General features: G+C 53.2%; 1 protein-coding gene across 1 annotated transcript in view; it reads left to right on the top strand.

Moving 5' to 3' along the window:
- The window catches only part of DYNC1H1 (dynein cytoplasmic 1 heavy chain 1), a 114,742-nt gene that overhangs the window by 51,155 nt on the left and 38,623 nt on the right, over nucleotides 1-24,964 (top strand). The window lies entirely within an intron of this gene.

The raw sequence follows: 24,964 nt of genomic DNA, 5'->3' as shown, positions 1-24,964 counted from the left end.
TTCCAGGAAGTCCGGCAGATTCTGATGTGGGTGGAAGCCACGGCCTCCACCATATCCGCAGTTCACATCCCCGGCGTAGAAAACTGGGAAGCAGACTTCCTCAGTCGCCAGGGCATGGACGCAGGGGAATGGTCCCTTCACCCGGACGTGTTTCAGGAAATCTGTCGCCGATGGGGAGTGCCGGACGTCGACCTAATGGCGTCCCGGCACAACAACAAGGTTCCGGCATTCATGGCGAGGTCGCGCGATCAAAGAGCTCTGGCGGCAGACGCATTGGTTCAAGATTGGTCGCAGTTCCGGCTCCCATACGTCTTCCCACCTCTGGCACTCTTGCCCAGAGTGTTACGCAAGATCAGATCCGATTGCAGCCGCGTCATACTCGTCGCCCCAGACTGGCCGAGGAGATCGTGGTATCCGGATCTGTGGCATCTCACGGTCGGTCGACCGTGGTCACTGCCAGACCGACCAGACTTACTGTCCCAAGGGCCGTTTTTCCATCAGAATTCTGCGGCCCTGAACCTGACTGTGTGGCCATTGAGTCCTGGATCCTAGCGTCTGCAGGATTATCTCAAGGAGTCGTAGCCACAATGAGACAAGCTAGGAAGTCAACGTCTGCTAAGATCTACCACAGAACGTGGAAGATTTTCTTATCTTGGTGCTCTGCACAGAGAGTATCCCCTTGGCCATTTGCATTGCCCACCTTTCTTTCCTTCCTGCAATCGGGGTTGGAAAAGGGCTTGTCGCTCAGCTCCCTTAAAGGGCAAGTCTCGGCACTGTCGGTGTTTTTTCAGAAGCGTCTAGCACGTCTTCCTAAGGTGCGCACGTTCCTACAGGGGGTCTGTCATATTGTGCCCCCGTACAAGCGGCCGTTAGATCCATGGGATCTGAACAGAGTACTTGTTGCTCTGCAAAAGCCGCCCTTCGAGCCTCTAAAGGTCGTTTCCTTTTCTCGCCTGTCACAGAAAGTGGCGTTTCTTGTCGCGATCACATCGCTTCGGCGAGTGTCTGAGCTGGCAGCTTTGTCATCCAAGGCTCCTTTCCTGGTGTTCCACCAGGACAAGGTAGTGCTGCGCCCCATTCCGGAGTTTCTCCCTAAGGTCGTATCCTCGTTTCATCTTAATCAGGATATATCCTTGCCTTCCTTTTACCCTCATCCGGTTCACCGGTATGAAAAGGACTTACGTTTGCTAGATCTGGTGAGAGCACTCAGAATCTACATTTCCCGAACGGCGCCCATGCGCCGTTCCGATGCTCTTTTTGTCCTTGTCGCTGGTCCGCGCAAGGGATTGCAGGCTTCTAAAGCCACCCTGGCTCGATGGATCAAAGAACCAATTCTAGAGGCCTACCGCTCTGCGGGGCTTCCGGTTCCTTCAGGGCTAAAAGCCCACTCAACCAGAGCCGTGGGTGCGTCCTGGGCATTACGACACCAGGCTTCGGCTCAACAGGTGTGCCAGGCAGCAACCTGGTCCAGTCTGCACACTTTCACCAAGCATTATCAGGTGCATACCTATGCTTCGGCGGATGCCAGCTTAGGTAGAAGAGTCCTGCAGGCGGCAGTGACATCCCCGTAGGGGAGGGCTGTTTTTTTTTGCAGCTCTAACATGAGGTATTTCTTTACCCACCCAGGGACAGCTTTTGGACGTCCCAATCGTCTGGGTCTCCCAATAGAGCGCTGAAGAAGGGAATTTTGTTACTTACCGTAAATTCCTTTTCTTCTAGCTCTTATTGGGAGACCCAGCACCCGCCCTGTTGTCCTTCGGGATTTTTTTGTGGTTTGCGGGTACACATGTTGTTCATGTTGAACGTTTTTTTCGGTTCTCCGATGTTTCTCGGAGTTAATTTGTTTAAACCAGTTATTGGCTTCCTCCTTCTTGCTTTGGCACTAAAACTGGAGTACCCGTGATACCACGGGGGGGTATAGCCAGAAGGGGAGGGGCCTTGCACTTTTTAGTGTAGTGCTTTGTGTGGCCTCCGGAGGGCAGTAGCTATACCCCAATCGTCTGGGTCTCCCAATAAGAGCTAGAAGAAAAGGAATTTACGGTAAGTAACAAAATTCCCTTCTTTGTACGGTCGCTATTCAGGATGCAGACCTAGAAACAGCAGCAAAAGATCAGGGGTGCTAAAGCACAGACTCTATATGCTGCTTGTCTTGCATGTGCTGCAGTGTCATGTGTCCTTTATGCTTGTATGCTTTACATTGCACTGTAAGGGCTATTCTTGGCTGTCTACCCGCCTAGATGGCTAGACAGCGGCGGCAAACAGCAATGGTGCTAAGGCACAAGCTTTCAATGCTGCTTGGATTGCATGTACTGCAGAGTTTATTTTCATGCTTGTACATTCACTGCATGTCGCTATTCTTGGCTAATGCTCCTTGATGACTAGACAACAGCAGCAGAAAAGCAAGGGTGCTAAGGCACAAGCTTTCAATGCTGCTTGGATTGCATGTGCTGCAGTGGTTATTTCTTCGTCGCTCTATTGGGAGACCCAGACGATTGGGTGTATAGCACTGCCTCCGGAGGCCACACAAAGCAATTACACTAAAAAGTGTAAGGCCCCTCCCCTTCTGGCTATACACCCCCAGTGGGATCACTGGCTCACCAGTTTTCTGCTTTGTGCGAAGGAGGTCAGACATCCACGCATAGCTCCACTGTTTGTAGTCAGCAGTAGCTGCTGGCTATATCGGATGGAAGAAAAGAGGGCCCATATGGGGCCCCCAGCATGCTCCCTTCTCACCCGCGGTGGTGCTTGTAAGGTTGAGGTACCTATTGCTGGTACAGAGGCTGGAGCCCACATGCTGTTTTCCTTCCACATCCCCTGGGGCTCTGTGGAAGTGGGATCTTGCCGGCCCCCAAGCCCTGGGGCCGGGCTCCATCCACAGACCCATAGAACCTGCTGGATTTGGAGCGGGAGTGCCGTTCAGGGACAAGGCCCTGCAACTTTCAGGTACTCTGTGTCCCCGGCAGGCACGGACACTCTCAGGCTTGCTGAGCGTTATAGTGCGCCGGGGACAGTAGCGCTGTGCGCCGGGGTTAGGTCACTGCAGTTTTGCTGAGTGACGTTTCATGTTGGGAACTACTGCGCCGACCGCTCCTGCAGCGGCGGCGCAGCTGCGACTTGTAGTGCGCCGGGGACTTTGCGCCGACCGCGCTTTTACGGCGGCGGCGCTTCTAACTTTAGCCCCCGGCTTCTGCGGCCTAGTGCCGCTTCGTTCCCGCCCCCACCCTGTCAATCAGGGTAGGGGAGAGACGCTGCTCAATTAACAGCGCCGAGGGCTGGAGCTTTATTTACATGCTCCAGCCCTCTCACTAGGCACAGGGGGAAGCAGACTTCCCGCTCTTCGTCGGTGTACGCCCAGGGCCCGCCCCCCCTCTCCACAAGGACGCCGGCAGCCATTACACATGCGGCTGGCTGGGGAAAGGCAGCAGGCTCTGGGAGACCCAGACTAGAGGGATTTCTGGCGTCCACACACCGCTCCTAAGCGGGTGGTAAGCAGCACAGTAGTGCTGGCCCCTCTAGTGCCTCAGTGTTATATTAGTGTACTTTTTTCTTGGTAATATATATATATATATATATATATATAATATAATATAATTTATATAGTGCACTGTAAGGTCGCTTCTTGGCTGGACACCCTGTACTGCTCTGAGGAGGCAGCAACATGTCATCCGCAAAACGCAAGGGTGCCAAGGCACAGGCTGTGTACACTGTTTGTACTGCATGTGGGGCTGATCTACCGGCAGGCTCCAAAGACTCACATTGTGTTCAATGTTCAATCCCAGTGGCACTTCGTCAGCCAGAGCCTAATGTGGTGGTAGCCCAGGCTGAGGCGCCTGTGAACCCTGCCCCGGTGACGGGGACAGACTTTGCAGTTTTTGCTGATAAAATGTCTGTGACTATGGCAAAAATCCTGGAGACCTTGCAGTCCAGGCCAGTTGCTCAGGCCATGGACACTGCTGTGTCTATGCTCCCCGGTCCCCCTCAGTTGGAACTAATCCGTACTTCAGGGGGGTCTCAAGCATCACAGGCTGAAGTCTCTGACTCAGATGACAGTCCCAGGCAGCCTAAGCGAGCTCGCTGGGAAAGACCCTCCACGTCCTCACACTGTTCAGGGTCTCAGCGACAAGAGTCTCTCTGTGATTTGACTGAGGAAGGTGACCAGGATTCTAATCCTGAGGCCCCTCTCAATCTGGATGCCCCTGATGGTGACGCCATGGTTAATGACCTTATATCGGCAATTAATAGGCTGTTGGATATTTCTCCCCCAGCCCCTTCTGCAGAGGAGGCAGCTGCACAGCAGGAGAAGTTCCATTTCCTATATCCCAAGCGTAAATTAAGTGCTTTTTTGGACCACTCTGATTTCAGAGAATCGATCCAGAAACACGACGCTCATCCAGACAAGCGTTTCTCTAAACGTTCTAAGGATATCCTTTTCCCTCTGAGGTAGCCAAACGCTGGACCCAGTGTCCAAAGGTGGATCCCCCAATTTCCAAGCTTGCGGCTAGATCCATAGTCGCAGTAGAGGATGGCGCTTCACTTAAAGATGCCAACGACAGACAGATGGACCTTTGGTTGAAATCTGTCTATGAAGCTATCGGCGCGTCGTTTGCTCCAGCATTCGCGGCCGTGTGGGCACTCCAAGCTATTTCAGCTGGTTTAGCACAGGTGGATGCTTTCATACATCCAGCAGTGCCGCAAGTGGCGTCCCTAACTTCGCAAATGTCTGCGTTTTGCGACCTATGCTATCAATGCTGTCCTAGAATCTACGAGCCGTACCGCTATGGCGTCCGCCAATTCGGTAGTTTTGCGCAGAGCCTTGTGGTTAAAGGACTGGAAAGCAGATGCTGGTTCCAAAAAATGCTTAACCAGCTTGCCATTATCTAGAGACAGACTGTTTGGTGAGCCATTGGCTGAAATCATAACAGTCCAAGGGTAAGGACTCTTCCTTACCACAGCCCAGAGCAAGTAAACCTCAACAGAAAAAGTGGCAGTCGAGGTTTCGGTCCTTTCGTGGCTCAGGCAAGGCCCAATTCTCCTCGTCCAAAAGGACTCAGAAAGAACAAGGGAGCTCAGATTCCTGGCGGGCTCACTCACGCCCCAGGAAAGCAAATGGAGGAACCGCTTCCAAAGCGGCTACCTCATGACTTTCGGCCTCCTCCCTCCGCATCCTCGGTCGGTGGCAGGCTCTCCCGCTTTTGCGACATTTGGCTGTCTCAGGTCAAAGACCGGTGGGTAACAGACATTCTGTCTCGCGGGTACAGAATCGAGTTCAGTCTCGGCCTCCACTTCGGTTCTTCAGAACCTCCCCACACCCCAACCGAGCAGATGCCCTGCTGCAGGCGGTGGACTCTCTAAGAGCAGAAGGAGTCGTGATCCCTGTCCCCCCCCCTCGAACGGGGGCGAGGATTTTACTCCAATCTCTTTGTGGTTCCAAAAAAGGACGGCTCCTTCCGTCCTGTTCTGGACCTAAAACTACTCAACAAGCATGTGAACGCCAGGCGGTTCCGGATGGAATCCCTCCGCTCAGTCATTGCCTCTATGTCTCAAGGAGATTTCCTAGCATCAATAGACATCAAGGATGCTTATCTCCACGTGCCGATTGCTACAGAGCACCAATGCTTCCTACGCTTCGTGATAGGAGACGACCATCTTCAGTTCGTAGCTCTGCCATTTGGTCTGGCGACAGCCCCTCGGGTGTTCACCAAGGTCATGGCGGCAGTGGTAGCAGTCTTGCACTCTCAGGGACACTCTGTGATCCCTTACTTGGACGATCTACTGGTCAAGGCACCCTCTCAAGAGGCATGCCGACTCAGCCTGAATGTTGCACTGGAGACTCTCCAGGCGTTCGGGTGGATCATCAACTTCCCAAAGTCAAATCTGTCACCGGCCCAATCACTAACGTATCTTGGCATGGAGTTTCATACTCTCTCAGCGATAGTGAAACTTCCGCTGGACAAGCAGCGGTCTCTACAGACTGGGGTGCAGGCTCTCCTTCAAAGTCAGCCGCACTCCTTAAGACGCCTCATGCACTTCCTCGGGAAGATGGTGGCGGCAATAGAGGCGGTTCCGTTTGCGCAGTTTCATCTGCGTCCACTTCAATGGGACATTCTCCGCCAATGGGACGGGAAGTCAACATCCCTGGACAGGAAGGTCTCCCTTTCCCAGACAGCCAAAGACTCTCTGCAGTGGTGGCTTCTTCCCACCTCATTATCACAGGGAAGATCCTTCCTACCACCGTCTTGGGCGGTGGTCACGACAGATGCGAGTCTGTCAGGGTGGGGAGCAGTCTTTCTCCACCACAGGGCTCAGGGTACGTGGTCTCAGCAGGAGTCCACCCTTCAGATCAATGTTCTGGAAATCAGAGCAGTGTATCTTGCCCTACTAGCCTTCCAGCAGTGGCTGGAAGGAAGGCAGATCCGAATTCAGTCGGACAACTCCACAGCGGTGGCATACATCAACCACCAAGGGGGGACACGCAGTCGGCAAGCCTTCCAGGAAGTCCGGAGGATTCTGATGTGGGTGGAAGCCACGGCCTCCACCATATCCGCGGTTCACATCCCCGGCGTAGAAAACTGGGAAGCAGACTTCCTCAGTCGCCAGGGCATGGACACAGGGGAATGGTCCCTTCACCCAGACGTGTTTCAGGAAATCTGTCGCCGCTGGGGGGTGCCGGACGTCGACCTAATGGCGTCACGGCACAACAACAAGGTCCCAACCTTCATGGCACGGTGTCGCGATCAAAGAGCGCTGGCGGCAGACGCCCTAGTGCAAGATTGGTCGCAGTTCCGGCTCCCTTATGTGTTTCCACCTCTGGCACTCCTGCCCAGAGTGCTACGCAAAATCAGATCCGATTGCAGCCGCGTCATACTTGTCGCCCCAGACTGGCCGAGGAGGGCATGGTATCCGGATCTGTGGCAGCTCACGGTCGGCCAACCGTGGGCACTCCCAGACCGACCAGACTTACTGTCCCAAGGGCCGTTTTTCCATCGGAATTCTGCGGCCCTGAACCTGACTGTGTGGCCATTGAGTCCTGGATCCTAACGTCTTCAGGATTGTCCCAAGGGGTCGTTGCCACCATGAGACAGGCTAGGAAGCCCACGTCTGCTAAGATCTACCACAGAACGTGGAGGATATTTTTATCCTGGTGCTCTGCTCAGGGAGTGTCTCCCTGGCCATTTGCATTGCCTACCTTTCTTTCTTTCCTGCAATCTGGGTTAGAAAAAGGTTTGTCGCTCGGCTCCCTTAAAGGTCAGGTCTCGGCGCTATCCGTCTTTTTTCAGAGGCGTTTGGCACGCCTTCCTAAGGTGCGCACGTTCCTACAGGGGGTTTGCCATATTGTACCCCCGTACAAGCGGCCGTTAGATCCATGGGATCTGAACAGGGTACTAGTTGCCCTCCAGAAGCCGCCTTTCGAGCCTCTGAGGGAGGTTTCACTTTCTAGACTATCACAGAAAGTGGCTTTTCTGGTAGCGATCACATCTCTTCGGAGAGTGTCTGAGCTGGCAGCACTATCATCCAAGGCTCCCTTCCTGGTCTTCCACCAGGACAAGGTTGTGCTGCGTCCTATTCAGGAGTTTCTCCCGAAGGTGGTATCCTCTTTTCATCTTAATCAGGATATCTCTTTGCCTTCGTTTTGTCCTCATGCAGTTCATCGGTATGAGAAGGATTTACATTTGTTAGATCTGGTGAGAGCACTCAGAATCTACATTTCCCGCATGGCGCCCTTGCGCCGTTCGGATGCACTCTTTGTCCTTGTCGCTGGTAAGCGCAAAGGGTCGCAGGCTTCTAAAGCCACCCTGGCTCGATGGATCAAAGAACCAATTCTTGAAGCCTACCGTTCTGCTGGGCTTCCGGTTCCATCAGGGCTGAAGGCCCATTCTACCAGAGCCGTGGGTGCATCCTGGGCATTACGACACCAGGCTACGGCTCAACAGGTGTGCCAGGCAGCTACCTGGTCGAGTCTGCACACTTTCACCAAACATTATCAGGTGCATACCTATGCTTCGGCGGACGCCAGCCTAGGTAGAAGAGTCCTGCAGGCGGCAGTTGCCTCCCCGTAGGGGAGGGCTGTCTTGCAGCTCTAACATGAGGTATTTCTTTACCCACCCAGGGACAGCTTTTGGACGTCCCAATCGTCTGGGTCTCCCAATAGAGCGACGAAGAAGAAGGGAATTTTGTTACTTACCGTAAATTCCTTTTCTTCTAGCTCTTATTGGGAGACCCAGCACCCGCCCTGTTGTCCTTCGGGATTTTTGGTTGTTTTCGGGTACACATGTTGTTCATGTTGAACGGTTTTCAGTTCTCCGATGTTACTCGGAGAGAATTTGTTTAAACCAGTTATTGGCTTTCCTCCTTCTTGCTTTTGCACTAAAACTGGTGAGCCAGTGATCCCACTGGGGGTGTATAGCCAGAAGGGGAGGGGCCTTACACTTTTTAGTGTAATTGCTTTGTGTGGCCTCCGGAGGCAGTGCTATACACCCAATCGTCTGGGTCTCCCAATAAGAGCTAGAAGAAAAGGAATTTACGGTAAGTAACAAAATTCCCTTCTTTCATGCTTGTATGCTATACATTCACTGTATGTCGCTTTTCCTGGCTAATGCTCCTGAATAACTAGACAACGGCAGCAGAAAAGCAAAGGTGCCAAGGCACAGGCTTTCTATGCTCCTTGTACTGCATGTGCTGAAGTGTTTATTGTACTTCATGCTTGTATGCTATACATTGCACTGTACGGTCGCTATTCTTGACTAATGCTCCTAGATGGCTAGACAGCAACAGCAAAAAAAAAAAAAAAGCATGGGTGCCAAGGCACAGGCTTTCTATGCTGCTTGTACTGCATGCGACTGTTCCAGGACCCCCAGTGTGTGCAATTACTCAACGGGGTCTCTGCTACAGGTGGCCAAAAGAACCACCTGTGATCCCTGTCCAGGGACAGGGACGGAGTTGCAGTTTCCGCTGCAGTCCAGACAGACCTTGGGCAATGTTGATTCAATGCCCCTGGCCACCCTGATTTCGAAACAAATCATGGCTCCAGGAGGGTCCCATGCATCCCAGGGTGCAGGCTCTGACACGGACGACAGTCCCAGACGGCCTAAGCGAGCTCACTAAGAACGGCCCTCGACTTCATCACAGTACTCTCTGTATGATGAGGCAGACGTAGCTGTTCAGGACTCCGATCCTGAGACCGCTCTCAATCCGGATACACCGGATGGTGACGCTATAGTGAATAATCTTATAGCGTCCATCAATGGAAGGTTGGGTATTTCTCCCTCAACTCCTCCAGTGGAGGGGTCAGCTTCACAGCAGAAGAAATCCCTATTTCTTCGGCGCTCCATTGGGAGACCCAGACGATTGGGTGTATAGCTACTGCCTCCGGAGGCCACACAAAGCATTACACTAAAAAGTGTAAGGCCCCTCCCCTTCTGGCTATACACCCCCAGTGGGATCACTGGCTCACCAGTTTTCTGCTTTGTGCGAAGGAGGTCAGACATCCACGCATAGCTCCACTGTTTAGTCAGCAGCAGCTGCTGACTATGTCGGATGGAAGAAAAGTGGGCCCATATGGGGTCCCCAGCATGCTCCCTTCTCTCCCCACTTGCGGTTTGTAAGGTTGAGGTACCCATTGCGGGGACGGAGGCTGGAGCCCACATGCTGTTTTCCTTCCCCATCCCCCTGAGGGGCTCTGAGGAAGTGGGATCTTACAGGTCTCCAGGCACTGAGACCGGGCTCCATCCACAGACCCAGAGAACCTGCTGGATATGGAGCTGAGTATCGTCAGGGACAGGCCCTGCTACATTAAGGTACTCTGTGTCCCCGGGCAAGCGCGCACACACACACCAGCATTGCTGGGAGTGTTAGTGCGCCGGGGGCAACAGCGCAGAGCGCTCGTGCTATTAGTCACTACAGCTTTGCTGAGTGACTTTATGTATTGGGAACTGCCGCGCCGGCCGTTGCTGGGTGTTTTTTACTCTGTGGCGCGGCTGGGACTTGTGGTGCGCCGGGGACTTCCGCGCTGGCCGTGCACATGGACGGCCGCGCTTATTACTCGAGTCCCCGGCTTTGCGGCCTAGTTTTCGTTTCGTTCCCGCCTCCAGCCCTGCCAGTCAGGGGAGAGGCGGGACGCTGTACAGACAGTCAGCGCCGAGGGCTGGAGTCTGCTTTGCATTCTCCAGCCCCCTTCACTGGACACAGTGGGACGCCAGTTTCCCGCTCTTGTCTGGGGCACGCCCACGGCCCGCCCCTCGTCACACGAGCTGGAGAAGGACGCCGGCAGCCATTCCTGCACGCCGTCCGAGCTGGGGAACGGAGACATGCTCTGGGCAACCAACACAGGGCTCTGGCGACCACACACCCGCGTTATAGGCGGGCGGTAAGCAGCACCTGAAGTGCTGACCCCACTAAATACCGAAGTGTCCATTTGTATTTTATGCTTGTATGCTATACACTGCACTGTAGGTCGCTATCTTTGGCTATATGCCCTTCTAGATGGCGAGATAACAGCAGCAAAAACGCAAGGGTGCTAAGGCACAGGTTTTCTAGGCTGCTTGTATTGCATGGCTGAAGTGTTCATTTGTACTTATGCTTGTATGCTATACATTGCACTGTACGGTCGCTACTCTTGGCTATATTCTCCTAGAGGGCTGGACAACTGCAGCAAAAAAGCATGGGTGCCAAGGCACAGGCTTTATAGGCTGCTTGTACTGCATGTGCTGAAGTGTTCATTTGTATATATGCTTGTATGCTATACATTGCACTGTACGGTCGCTACTCTGGGCTCCTAGATGGCTGGACAACAGCAGCAAAAAAGCAAGGGTGCCAAGGCACAGGCTTTCTATGCTGCTTGTATTGCATGTGCTGAAGTGTTTATGCTTGTATGTTGTACATTGCATAGATGACTAGAATACAGCAGCAAAAAAGCAACACAGGCTTTCTATGCTGCTTTTCCTGCAGATACTGTTCCACCGGCAGGTTTTCACTGACCCCCATTGTGGGCAATGCTCCCCTGTAGCACTTGGTCAACCGGGGTCTCTACTAGAAGTGGCCAAAGAAACCACCTGTGAACCCTGTCCAGGGACAGGGTTCGGAGATTGTCATGGGATGGAGACTTTGCACTCCAGACAGGCCATGGGCAATCTTGATTAATGCTCCCTGGCCACCCTCATTTGGAACGTACTCAGTACTCCGGGGGGGTCCCAGGCATTCCAGGGTGAAGGCTCTGACACTGACGGCAGTCCCAGACAGCCTAAGCTAGCTCGCTGGGTACGACACTCGGCTTCATCACTGGTCAAGGTCCCAGCAGGAGGACTCTCTGTATGATGAGGCAGACGTAGCTGATCAGGGCTTTGGTCCTGACACCGCTCTCAATCCGGATACACCGGATGGTGACGCCATAGTGAATGATCTTATAGCGTCCATCAATGGAATGTTGCATATTTCTCCCTCAGCTCCCCCAGTGGAGGAGTCAGCTTCACAGCAGGAGAAATCCTTTCTTCAGCGCTCTATTGGGAGACCCAGACGATTGGGGTATAGCTACTGCCCTCCGGAGGCCACACAAAGCACTACACTAAAAAGTGCAAGGCCCCTCCCCTTCTGGCTATACCCCCCCCGTGATATCACGGGTTCTCCAGTTTTAGCTTTGTGTGCGAAGGAGGTCAGACATCCATGCATAGCTCCACAGATTTTAGTCAGCAGCAGCTGCTGACTATGTCGGATGGAAGAAAAGAGGGCCCATGTAGGGCCCCCAGCATGCTCCCTTCTCACCCGTGGATGGTGTTGTAAGGTTGAGGTACTTATTGCTAGTACAGAGGCCGGAGCCCACATGCTGTTTTCCTTCCCCATCCCCATGAGGGGCTCTGGGTGAAGTGGGATCTTACCGGTCTCCAGGCACAGAGACCGAGCTCCATCCACAGACCCAAAAGAACCTGCTGGATATGGAGCTGAGTATCGTCAGGGACAGGGCCCTGCTACATCAAGGTACTCTGTGTTCCCATGCACATCGCGCCCACACACACCAGCATTGCTGGGAGTGTTAGTGCGCCGGGGACAACAGCGCGGAGCGCTGGTGCTATTATTCACTGCAGCTTTGCTGAGTGAATTTATGTATTGAAAACGGCCGCGCCGGCCGCTGCTGGTTGTTTTTTACATTGTGGCGCGGCTGGGACTTGTGGTGCGCCGGGGGACTTCGGCGTCGGCCGTGCACATGGGACGGCCGCGCTTATTACTAGAGTCCCCGGCTTTGCGGCCTAGTTTTCGTTTCGTTCCCGCCCCAGCCCTGCCAGTCAGAGGAGGGGCGGGACGCTGTACAGTAGCTCAGCGCAGGGAGCTGGAGTCTGCTTTGCATTCTCCAGCCCCCTCTCACTGAACACAGTGAGACGCCGGGTTCCCGCTCTTGGCTGGGGCTCGCCCACGGCCCGCCCCTCTGCACAGGACGGGGAAGAGAAGCCGGCAGCCATTATGGTTTCCACTCTGGGAGAACGGAACCAGTCACAGGTTTTTGGGCGACCTCGCACCCGCTCTTGTGCGGGCGGTAAGCAACTGACACCACTAATGCTGAAGTGGGCTTTTGGGCTGTGTGCTGATATGCTATGCACTGTACTGTACTGTCGCTATTCTGGGCAACAGCAGCAAATAAGCAATGCTGCTGAGGCACAAGCTTTCAATGCTTCTTCGTTTGCATGTGCTGCAGTGTTTACTGTCAGATTGGGCAACAGCAGCAGTAGAGCAATTTGTGCTAAGGCACAAGCTTTCAATGCTGCTTCGCTTGCATGTGCTGCACGGTTTATTGTTATGATATACATTCACTGTATGTCACTATTCTTGGCTAATGCGCCCAGATAAACAGACAAAAGCAGCAGTAGAGCAATGGTGCTACGGCACAAGTTTTCAATGCTGCTTGACTTGCATTGGCTGCAGTGTTTACTGTCATGCTTGTATGCTATACATTCACTGTATGTCGCTATCCTTGGCTAATGTTCCTGGATAAATAGACAACAGCAGCAGAAAGGCTAGGGTGCTAACGCGCAAGCTTTCAATGCTGCTTGGATTGCATGGGCTGCAGTGTTTACTGTCATGCTGTATGCTATACATTCACTGTATGTCGCTATCCTTGTCTCATGCTCCTAGATAAATAGACAACAGCAGCAGAAGAGCAAATGTGCCAAGCCACAAGTTTTCAATGCTGCGTGTACTACATGTGCTGAAGTGTTTATTTGTACTTCATGCTTGTATGACTATTCACTGTACGGTCGCTATCCTCGGCTAGGCTCTTAGATAGCTAGACAACAACAGCAGAAAAAGACAAGTTGCCAATGCACGGGCTTTCTATGCTGCTTGTACTGCATGTCATACGGTTTCAGGATCCCCAGTGCGTGCAATTGCTCAACCGGGGTCTCTGCTATATGTGGCCAAAGGAACCACCTGTGATCTCTGTCCAGAGACAGGGACGAAGTTGCAGTTTTTCCGCTGATATATTGTCTGTGACTATGACTGACATCTTACAGACTTTGCACCCCAAGCAGACCGTGGGCAATATGGTTGCAATGACCCTGGCCGCCCTGATCTGGAGCATCTCAAGGCGCCAGAGTGATTCCAGGCATCCCAGAGAGCAGGCATCCGACACGGTCGACAGTCCCAGATGGCCTAAGCGGGCTCGCTGGCATTAGCCCTCGACTACATCACTGGGCAAGGTCCCAGCTGGAGTACTCTCTGTACGATGAGGCAGACGTAGCTGTTCAGGACTCTGTTCCTGAGACCGCTCTCAATCCGGATACACCGGATGGTGACGCTATAGTGAATAATCTTATTGCGTCCATCAACGAAAGGTTGGGTATTTCTCCCTCAACTCCTCCAGTGGAGGGGTCAGCTTCACAGCAAGAGAAATCTCTATATATTGAGTACTTGTTTAGCACTCTAACTCCAGAGACGCAGTCCAGAAACGACACGCTTATCACGATAAGCGTTTCTCCGACCGTATTAATGAGACACGTGTCGCTCCCCCTGACGTGGTCAAGCGCTAGACCCAGTATCCAAATGTGGATCCCCCAATCTCCATGCTTGCAGCTAGATCTATAGTTGTAGTGGTGGATAGGACTTCACTTCAAAAGGCCATTGACAGGCAGATTGGCCTCTGGTTGCAATCTGTCTATGAAGCTATCGGCAGGTCGGCTGCTCCGGCAGTCGCAGCCGTGAAGGCACTCCAAGCTATTTCAGCTAGTATTGCGCAGAGGGTCGCTGTCACAGGTACTCTCGGTCCCAGCAGCGTCTTTAACTCGCAATGTCGGCATGGCGAATCATGCTGTTATTGCTGTCCGAGACTCTACGAGCCGGACGTCAGTGGCATCCGCCAACTCCGTGTTTTTACGCAGAGGCTAGTAGTTGAGAGATTGGAACAGAGGCTGCTTCCAACGAAGTGCTTAACCAGGTTGCCTTTATCTAGTGATAATCTGTTGGTAAGGGTTGAATGAAATCATTCAACTATCCAAGACGACTCAAAAAGCCCAGAAGGGCATAGATTCCTAGCGGGCTCAATTCACGCCCGGGGAAGGCAGCCGGAGGATCCGCTACCAAAGCGTTTTCCTCATAATTTTCAGCCCTCTCACTCCGCAACCGCGGGGGGGCAGACTCCCCCGCTTTAGCGGCATTTACCTACCGCAGGTTGAGGGCCTGTGAGTGAGAGTCAGTTTGTTTTCAAACTACCGCACCGACCGAGCCGAGGCTCTTCTGCAGGCGGAAAGAGCGGTAATCCCTGTTCCTCTTCAGGAACCAGATACGCATTTTGCCCCGACCTGGTCGTGGTGCCAAAATAGGACGGCTCCTTCCGTCCCGTTCTGGACTTTATACTGCTTAACGAGCACGTGAAAACCAGGCGGTTCCGGATGGCATCACTCCGCTCCGTCATTGCCTCTCTGTCTCAAGGAGTTTTCCTAGCTTCAATAGACATCAGGATGCTTATCTACACGTGCCGATTGCTCCGAGGCACCGGCGTTGGCTACGATTCGTTATTAAAGACGAGAATATTTCGTTTCGTAGCCATACCCTTTGGCTGGCGACAGCCCCACGGGTGTTCACCAAGTTCGTGGCAGCAGAGGGAGCAGTCCCGCGCTCTCACGGTCACTCTGTGATCCTTTACTTGGGCAATCTACTGGTCAAGGCACTCTCCTTTACAAGCATGCCAACACAACCTGAACATGGCGCTGGACCCTTCCCAGAGTTTCGGGTGGGTCTTCAACTTGTCAAGGTTGAACCCAATCGCTGGCATCTCCTGGAGAGTTTTCACACTCTCTCAGCGATAGTGAAGCTTCCGCTGGACAAACAGCGTTCACTACAGACGAGGGGACAGTCTCTCCTTCAAGGAGGCGCCTCATCCAGAGGCGAGTTTTAGCTTTTCCAGACGGTCAAAGACCATCTTCAGAGGAGTCCACTCTTCAACTCAGTGGTCTGGAGCTCTGGGCAGTGTATCTTGCACTGCAAGCCTTCCTGCAGTGGCTGGAATGCAAATGGATCCGAATTCAGTCGGACTATCCACAGCGGTGGCATACACCAACCACCAAGGCGGACTACGCAGTCGACAAGACTCCCAAGAGGTCCGGCGGATTCTGCTATGGGTAGAAGACAGAGCATACACCATATCAGCTGTTCACATCCCGGGCGTACGACACTAGGAAGCAGACTTCCTCAGTCGCCAGGGCGTGGACGCAGGGGAATGGGCTCTGCACCCGTTTGTTTGCAAGAATTCTGTAGACGCAGGATGAAGACGGACGTCGACGTCATGGCTTCTCGGCAACAACAAGGTCCCGATTTTCATGACGCGGTCTTACGATCAAAGAGCTCTGGCGACAGGCGCCTTGGCTCAGGATTGGTCACAGTTCCAGCTACCGATTGCTGCCACACCATCCTCGTCGCCCCAGACTGGCCGGGGAGGTCGTGGTACCGTGATCTGTGGCATCTCACCGTCGGTCGACCGTGAGCACGACGTCATTGCCACCATGAGACGGGCTAGCCAGCCGCGGTCTGCCAAGATCTACCACAACTCGTGGAAGATATTCTTATCTTAGTGTTCTGCTCAGGGAGGGTCTCCCTGGCCATCGGCATTGCCTACTTTGCCTTCCCTCCTGCAATCTGGTTGGGAAAGAGGTTGGTCGCTCGGCTCCCTTTAAGGGCAAGTCTCGGCACTATCCGTGTTCTTTTCAGAAGCGTCTAGCACGTCTTCCTAAGGTGCACACGTTACTACAGGGGGTTTGTCATATTGTGCCCCCGTACAAGCGGCCGTTAGATCCATGGGATCTGAACAGGGTACTAGTTGCTCTCCAGAAGCCGCATTTCGAGCCTCTGAGGGAAGTTTCCCTTTCGCGCCTGTCACAGAAAGTGGCCTTTCTGGTTGCGATCACGTCGCTTCGGCGAGTGTCTAAGCTGGCGGCTCTGTCATTCAAGGCTCCCTTCCTAGTGTTCCACCAGGACAAGGTAGTGCTGCGCCCTATTCAGGAGTTTCTTCCTAAGGTTGTATCCGCGTTTCTTCTTAATCGGGATATACCCTTTCCTTCCTTTTGTTCTCCTCCGGTTCTCCGGTATGAAAAGGATTTACAGTTGTTAGTTCTGGTGAGAGCACTCAGAATCTACATTTCCCGCACGGCGCCCATGCGCCGCTCTGATGCATTTTTTGTCCTTGTCGCTGGTACGCGCAAGGGGTTGCAGGTTTCTAAAGCCACCATGGCTCGATGGATCAAAGAACCAATTCTTGAAGACTACCGTTCTGCGGGGCTTCCGGTTCCTTCAGGGCTGAAGGTCCATTCTACCAGAGCCGTAGGTGCGTTTTGGGCATTACGACACCAGGCTACGGCTCAACAGGTGTGCCAGGCAGCTACCTGGTCGAGCCTGCACATTTTTTCACCAAACATTATCAGGTGCATACCTATGCTTCGGCGGACGCCAGCCTAGGTAGAAGAGCCCTGCAGGTGGCAGTGGCTTCCCCATAGGGGAGGGCTGTCTTGCAGCTCTAACATGAGGTATTTCTTTACCCACCCAGGGACAGCTTTTGGACGTCCCAATCGTCTGGGTCTCCCAATAGAGCGACGAAGAAGAAGGGAATTTTGTTACTTACCGTAAATTCCTTTTCTTCTAGCTCTTATTGGGAGACCCAGCACCCGCCCTGTTGTCCTTCGGGATTTTTTTGTTGTTTGCGGGTACACATGTTGTTCATGTTGAACGGTTTTTCAGTTCTCCGATGTTACTCGGAGTTAATTTGTTTAAACCAGTTATTGGCTTTCCTCCTTCTTGCTTTGGCACTAAAACTGGAGAACCCGTGATATCACGGGGGGGGTATAGCCAGAAGGGGAGGGGCCTTGCACTTTTTAGTGTAGTGCTTTGTGTGGCCTCCGGAGGGCAGTAGCTATACCCCAATCGTCTGGGTCTCCCAATAAGAGCTAGAAGAAAAGGAATTTACGGTAAGTAACAAAATTCCCTTCTTTTCAGTACTCATGCGTAGATTGAGTACTTTTTCTGACCACGCTGACTTCAGAGACGCAGTTCAGAAACACCACGCTTACCAGATAAACGTTTTCTCCAAACGTATTAAGGATGCACGTTATCCCTTTACCCTGATGTGGTACAGCCCTGGACCCAGGGTCCAAAGGTGGATCCCCCAATCTCCAGGCATGCGGCTAGATCCATAGTTGCAGTGGAGATGGGAATTCACTTAAAGATGCCATTGACAGACAGATAGACCTCTGGTTGAAATCTGTCTGTGAAGCTATCAGCGTGTCGGTTGCTCCGGCATTCGCAGCCGTATGGGCACCCTAACTTATTTCAGCTGGTCTTGCGCAGCTGGTCTTGAGCACATGTACATCTGTGCCGCAGGTGGTGTCATTAACCTCGCAATGTCTGCATTGCGACTTACCCTAGTAATGCTGTCCTGGGGGGACAGTCGAGGTTGGTCCTTCCCAGGCTCGGGCAAGTCCCAATTGTACTCGTCTAAAAGGGCTCAAAAGGCTCAGAGGGGCTCAGATTCCGGCCGGGCTCATTCACGCCCAAGGAAGGCAGCAGGAGGAACCGCTACCAAGGCGATCTCCTCATGTATTTCGGCTCTCTCTCCCCGCATCCGCGGTTGGTGGCAGAATCTCCCGCTTCTGGGTACATTTAGCTGCCACAGGTCACAGACCGGTGGGTGAGAGACATTGTGTCTCACGTGTACAGGATAGAGCTCTGTTCTCGTCCTCCAGCTCGATTCTTCAGAACTTCCCCCCCCCCCCCCCCACCGAGCCGATGCTCTTCTGCAGGCAGAAGGAGTGGTAATCCCTGTTCCTCTTCAGGAACAAGACACGGTTTTTTCCTCCAATCTTATTGGGGTGCCAAAAAAGGGTGGTTTTTTCCGTTCCGTTCTGGACCTAAAACTGCTCACCAAGCACGTGAAGGCCAGGCGGTTCCGGATGTAACCCTCCGCTCCGTCATTGCCTCAATGTCTCAAGGAGATTTTCCTAGCATCAATAGACATCAGGATGCTTATCTCCTCGTGCCGATTGCTCCAGAGCACCAGCGTTTGCTACGTTTCGTTATTGAAGACGAGCATCTTCAGTGCGTAGCCCTGCCCTTCGGTCTGGCGACAGCCCTACGGGTTTTCACCAAGTTCAGGGCAGCAGTGGGAGCAGTCCTGCACTCTCAGGGTCACTCTGTGATCCTTACTGGACGATCCACTTGTCAAGGCACCCTCTCAAGAGGCATGCCGACACAGCCTGAACGTGGCGCTGGAGACTCTCCAGAGTTTCGGGTGGATCATCAACTTTTCAAGGTTACATCGGGCACCGACCCAATCGCTGACATATCTGGGCATGGAGTTTCACACTCCCTCAGCGATAGTGAAGCTTCCGCTGGACAAGCAGCGTTCACTACAGACGGGGGTGCAGTCTCTCCTTCAAGGCCAGTCACACCCCTTAAGACGCCTCATGCAGAGGCAGTCACTTTCGCGCAGTTTCACTGCGTCCACTTCAATGGGACATGCTTTGCCAATGGGTTGGGGAGTCGACGTCCCTAGAAAGGAACGTTTCCCTTCTCAGACGGTCAAGGACTCTCTCCAGAGGAGTCCATCCTTCAGATCAATGTTCTGGAAATCTGGGCAGTGCATCTTGCCCTGCAAGCCTTCCAGCAGTGGCTGGAAGGAAAACAGATCCGAATTCAGTCGGACAATTCCACAGCGGTGGCAGACATCGCCCACCAAGGCGGAACACGCATCGCCAAGCCTACCAGGCAATCCGGCGGATTCTGATGTGGGTGGGGGACAGAGCATCCACCATATCCGCAGTTCACATCCCGGGCGTAGAAAATTGGGAAGCAGACTTCCTCAGTCGCCTGGGCATGGACGCAGGGGAATGGCCTCTGCACCCAGTATGGTGTCAGGAAATCTGTAGCCGCTGGAGGATGCCGGACGTCGACCTAATGGCGTCTCGGCACAACAACAAGGTCCCGATTTTCATGGCGCGGTCTCACGAGCAAAGAGCTCTGGCGGCAGGCGTCCTAGTTCAGGATTGGTCGCAGTTCCAGCTACCCTATGTGTTTCCTACTCTGGCACTGTTGCCCAGAGTGCTACGCAAGCTCAGCTCCGCTTGCCGCCGCGCCATCCTCGTCGTCCCAGACTGACCGAGGAGGTCGTGGTCCCGGATCTGTGGCATCTCACGGTCGGCCAACCGTGGGCACTCTCAGACCGGCCAGACTTACTGTCCCAAGGGCCGTTCTTTCCACTGAATTCTACGGCCCTGATCCGGACTGTGTGGCCATCGAGTCCGAGATCCTAGCGTCTTCAGGATTATCTCAAGACGTCATTGCCACCATGAGACGGGCTAGGAAGCCGACGTCTGCCAAAATCTCCCACAAGACGTGGAAGTTATTCTTATCTTGGTGCTCTGCTTAGGGAGTGTCTCCACAATCAGGATATCTCCTTACCTTCCTTTTATCCATTTCATCGATATGTAATGGCTTTGCATTGTTGGATCTGGTGTAGAGCACCCAGAATCTACATTCCCGCACGGCGCTCCTGCGCCGCTCGGATGCACTCTTTGTCCTTGTCACTGGTCAGCGCAAGGGATCGCAGGCTGCAACATACACCCTGGCTCAATGGATCAAGGAACCAATCCTTGAAGCCTACCGTTCTACTGGGCTTCCGGTTTCATCAGGGCTGAAGGCCCATTCTACCAGAGCCGTGGGTGCGTCCTGGGCATTACGGCACCAGGCTACGGCTCAACAGGTGTGCCAGGCAGCTACCTGCTCGAGTCTGCACACTTTCACCAAACATTATCAGGTGCATACCTATGCTTCGGCGGACGCCAGCCTAGGTAGAAGAGTCCTGCAGGCGGCAGTTGCCTCCCCGTAGGGGAAGGCTGTCTTGCAGCTCTAACATGAGGTATTTCTTTACCCACCCAGGGACAGCTTTTGGACGTCCCAATCGTCTGGGTCTCCCAATGGAGCGCCGAAGAAGAAGGGAATTTTGTTACTTACCTTAAATTCCTTTTCTTCTAGCTCCAATTGGGAGACCCAGCACCCGCCCTGTTGTCCTTCGGGATTTTTGGTTGTTTTCGGGTACACATGTTGTTCATGTTGAATGGTTTTCAGTTCTCCGATGTTACTTCGGAGTGAATTTGTTTAAACCAGTTATTGGCTTTCCTCCTTCTTGCTTTTGCACTAAAACTGGTGAGCCAGTGATCCCACTGGGGGTGTATAGCCAGAAGGGGAGGGGCCTTACACTTTTTAGTGTAATGCTTTGTGTGGCCTCCGGAGGCAGTAGCTATACACCCAATCGTCTGGGTCTCCCAATAGGAGCTAGAAGAAAAGGAATTTACGGTAAGTAACAAAATTCCCTTCTTCGGTATCTCAACCGTATATTGAGTACTTTTCTGGTCACTCTGACTCCAGAGAAGCAGTCCAGGAACACCACGCTTATCCCGATAAGCGTTTCTCCAACCGTATTGAAGATACGCGTTGTCTCTTCCCCCCTGACGTGCTCAAGCGCTCCAAGGGTGGATCCCCCAATCTCCAGGCTTGCGGCTAGATCTATAGTTGCAGTGGAAGATGGGACTTCACTTAAAGATGCCATTGACAGACAGATAGCCCTATCGGCGGGTCGGTTGCCCCGGCATTCGCAGCCATAGAGGCACTCCAAGCTATTTCAGCTAGTATTGCGCAGAGGGACGCGGTCACATGTACATCTTGGCCGCAGTAGCGTCCTTCACCTCGCAATGTCGGCATTGCGACTCAAGCTGTTTATGCTGTCCTGGACTCTACGAGCCGTACGTCAGTGGCGTCCGCCAACTCCGTGTTGTTACGCTCCTAGTGTTAAGGGATTGGAGCAGATGCTGCTTCCACAAAAGTGCTTAACCAGATTGCCTTTATCTGGTGACAGACTGTTTCGTGAGCGGTTGGATTAAATCATTCAACTGTCCAAGGGTACGGATTCTTCCTTACCCCAGCTATCAAACAAGACCCATCAGGAGAAGGGACAGTCGAGGTTTCGGTCCTTCCCAGGCTCGGGCACGTCCCAATTGCCCTCGTCCAACAGGACTCAAAAGGCTCAGAGGGGCCCAGGTTCCTGGCGGGCTCAATCACGCCCGGAGAAGGCAGCCGGAGGAACCGCTACCAAGGCGGTTTCCTCATGACTTTCAGCCCTCTCTCTCCGCGTCCGCGGTCGGTGGCAGACTCCCCCGCTTTAGCGACATTTAACTGCCACAGGTCAATGGCCGGTGGGTGAGAGACAGTTTGTCGCAAAAACTTCCTCACCGGCCGAGCCGAGGCTCTTCTGCAGGCAGTAGGAGTCGTAATCCCGGTTCCTCCTCAGGAACAAGAGACACTTTTTACTCCGATCTGGTCGGGGTGACAAAATAGGACGACTCCTTCCGTTCCGTTCTGGACCTTAAACTGCTCAACAAGCACGTGAAAACCAGGCGGTTCCGGATGGAATCCCTCCGCTCCGTCATTGCCTCAATGTCTCAAGGAGATTTCCTAGCATCAATAGACATCATGATGCTTATCTCCACGTGCCGATTGCTCCAGAGCACCGGCGTTTGCTACGATTCATTATTGAAGACGAGCATCTTCGGTTCGTAGCCCTACCCTTCGGTCTGGCGACAGCCCCACGGGTTTTCACCAAGTTCATGGCAGCAGTGGGACCACTCCCGCACTCTCAGGGTCACCCTGTGATCCCTTACTTAGACCATCTACTTGTCAAGGCACTCTTTTAAGAGGCATGCCAACACAGCCTGAACATGGCGCTGGAGACTTCCCAGAGTTTCGGGTGGGTCCTCAACTTTTCAAAGTTAAACCCAATCGCTGGCATATCTTAGCTTGGGGTTTCACACTCTCTCAGCGATGGTGAAGCTTCCACTGGACAAACAGCGGTCACTACAGACGGGGGTGCAGTCTCTCCTTCAAGGAGACACCTCATCCAGAGGCAGTCCCTTTCACGCAGTTTCATCTGCGTCCACTTCAATAGAACATTCTTCGCTAATGGGAGGGGAAGTCTATGTCCCTACACAGGAACGTCCCCCTTTCTCAGACGATCAAGGACTCTCTTCAGAGGAGTCCACTCTTCAGATCAATTGTCTGGAGCTCTGGGCAGTGCATATGGCCCTGCAAGACTTCCTGCAGTGGCTGGAAGGCAAACAGATCCGAATTCAGTCGGACAATCCACAGCGGTGGCATACATCAACCACCAAGGCGGACTACGCAGTCGGCGAGCCTCCCAGGAAGTCCGCCGGATTCTGCTAGGGGTGGAAGACAGAGCATACACCATATCCGCAGTTCACATCCCGGGCGTAGAAAACTGGGAAGCAGACTTCCTCAGTCACCAGGGCGTGGACGCAGGAGAATGGTCTCTGCACCCGGACGGGTTTCACGAATCGGCACAACAGCAAGGTCCCGGTTTTCATGACGATCAAAGAGCTCTGGCGACAGGCATCTCACGGTCGGTCAACCGTGGGCACTACCAGACCGGCCAGACTTACTGTCCCAAGGGCCGTTTTTCCATCTGAATTCTACGGCCCTGAACCTACTGTGTGGCCATTGCGTCCTAGATCCTAGTGTCCTCAGGATTATCCCACGGGGTCGTTGCCACCATGAGACAGGCTATGAAGCCCACGTCTGCTAAGATCTACCACGGAAGTGGAAGATTTTCTTTTACTGGTGCTCTGTACAAGGAGTGTCCCCCTGGCCATTGGCATGGCCTACTTTTCTTTCCTTCCTGCAATCTGGGTTAGAAAAGGGCTTGTCGCTCGGCTCCCTTAAAGGGCAAGTCTCGGCGCTATTGGTGTTTTTTTCAGAAGCGTCTAGCACGACGTCCGCAGGTACGCACGTTCCTGCAGGGGGTTTGGTCATATCGTCCCCCCGTACGAGCGGCCGTTAGATCCATGGGATCTGAACAGGGTACTAGTTGCTCTCCAGAAGCCGCCTTTCGAGTCTCTGACGGATGTTTCACTCTCGACTATCACGGAAAGTGGCCTTTCTGGTAGCGATCACGTCTCTTCGGAGAGTGTCTGAGCTAGCAGCGCTGTCATCCAAGGCTCCCTTCCTGGTGGTCCACCAGGACAAGGTAGTGCTGCGCCCCATTCAGGAGTTTCTCCCTAAGGTAGTATCCTCGTTTCATATTAATCAGGATATCTCCTTACCTTCTTTTTGTCCTCATCCGGTTCACCGGTATGAAAAGGATTTACATTTGTTAGATCTGGTGAGAGCACTCAGAATCTACATTTCCCGCACGGCGCCCCTGCGCCGCTCTGATGCACTCTTTGTCCTTGTCGCTGGCCAGCGCAAGGGGTCGCAGGCTTCCAAAGCCACCCTGGCTCGATGGATCAAAGAACCAATTCTTGAAGCCTACCGTTCTGCTGGGCTTCCGGTTCCATCAGGGCTGAAGGCCCATTCTACCAGAGCCGTGGGTGCGTCCTGGGCATTACGACACCAGGCTACGGCTCAACAGGTGTGCCAGGCAGCTACCTGGTCGAGTCTGCACACTTTCACCAAACATTATCAGGTGCATACCTATGCTTCGGCGGACGCCAGCCTAGGTAGAAGAGTCCTGCAGGCGGCAGTTGCCTCCCCGTAGGGGAGGGCTGTCTTTGCAGCTCTAACATGAGGTATTTCTTTACCCACCCAGGGACAGCTTTTGGACGTCCCAATCGTCTGGGTCTCCCAATGGAGCGCCGAAGAAGAAGGGAATTTTGTTACTTACCGTAAATTCCTTTTCTTCTAGCTCCTATTGGGAGACCCAGCACCCGCCCTGTTGTCCTTCGGGATTTTTGGTGGTTTTTCGGGTACACATGTTGTTCATGTTGAATGGTTTTTCAGTTCTCCGACGTTACTTCGGAGTGAATTTGTTTAAACCAGTTATTGGCTTTCCTCCTTCTTGCTTTTGCACTAAAACTGGTGAGCCAGTGATCCCACTGGGGGTGTATAGCCAGAAGGGGAGGGACCTTACACTTTTTAGTGTAATTGCTTTGTGTGGCCTCCGGAGGCAGTGCTATACACCCAATCGTCTGGGTCTCCCAATAGGAGCTAGAAGAAAAGGAATTTACGGTAAGTAACAAAATTCCCTTCTTTCATATGTTACTGAAAATGTTCCAAGTATCTGCACGTGTGGTTCTGGTTTGAGGGCTGCTGTTTTGGGTAATGCAGTAATTTGTGTTACTAAATATTGGAAAGAGTCACTTTCTTTGTCGCTCCATTGGGAGACCCAGACAATTGGGTGTATAGCTTCTGCCTCCGGAGGCCACACAAAGTATTACACTTTAAAAAGTGTAACCCCTCCCCTCTGCTATACACCCTCCCGTGCATCACGGGCCCATCAGTTTTTATGCTTTGTGTTGAAGGAGGCACACATGCACGCAAGCTCCACAAGTTAGTCGGCAGCAGCTGCTGACTATATCGGATGGAAGAAAAGAGGGCCCATTACAGGGCGCCCGGCATGCTCCCTTCTCACCCCACTCTGAGTCGGCGGTGCTGTTAA

The sequence above is a fragment of the Anomaloglossus baeobatrachus genome, chromosome 12 (genome assembly GCF_048569485.1).
Source record: "Anomaloglossus baeobatrachus isolate aAnoBae1 chromosome 12, aAnoBae1.hap1, whole genome shotgun sequence".
Taxonomy (NCBI): Eukaryota; Metazoa; Chordata; class Amphibia; order Anura; family Aromobatidae; genus Anomaloglossus; species Anomaloglossus baeobatrachus.
This window is presented reverse-complemented; position numbering and strand designations above follow the sequence as displayed.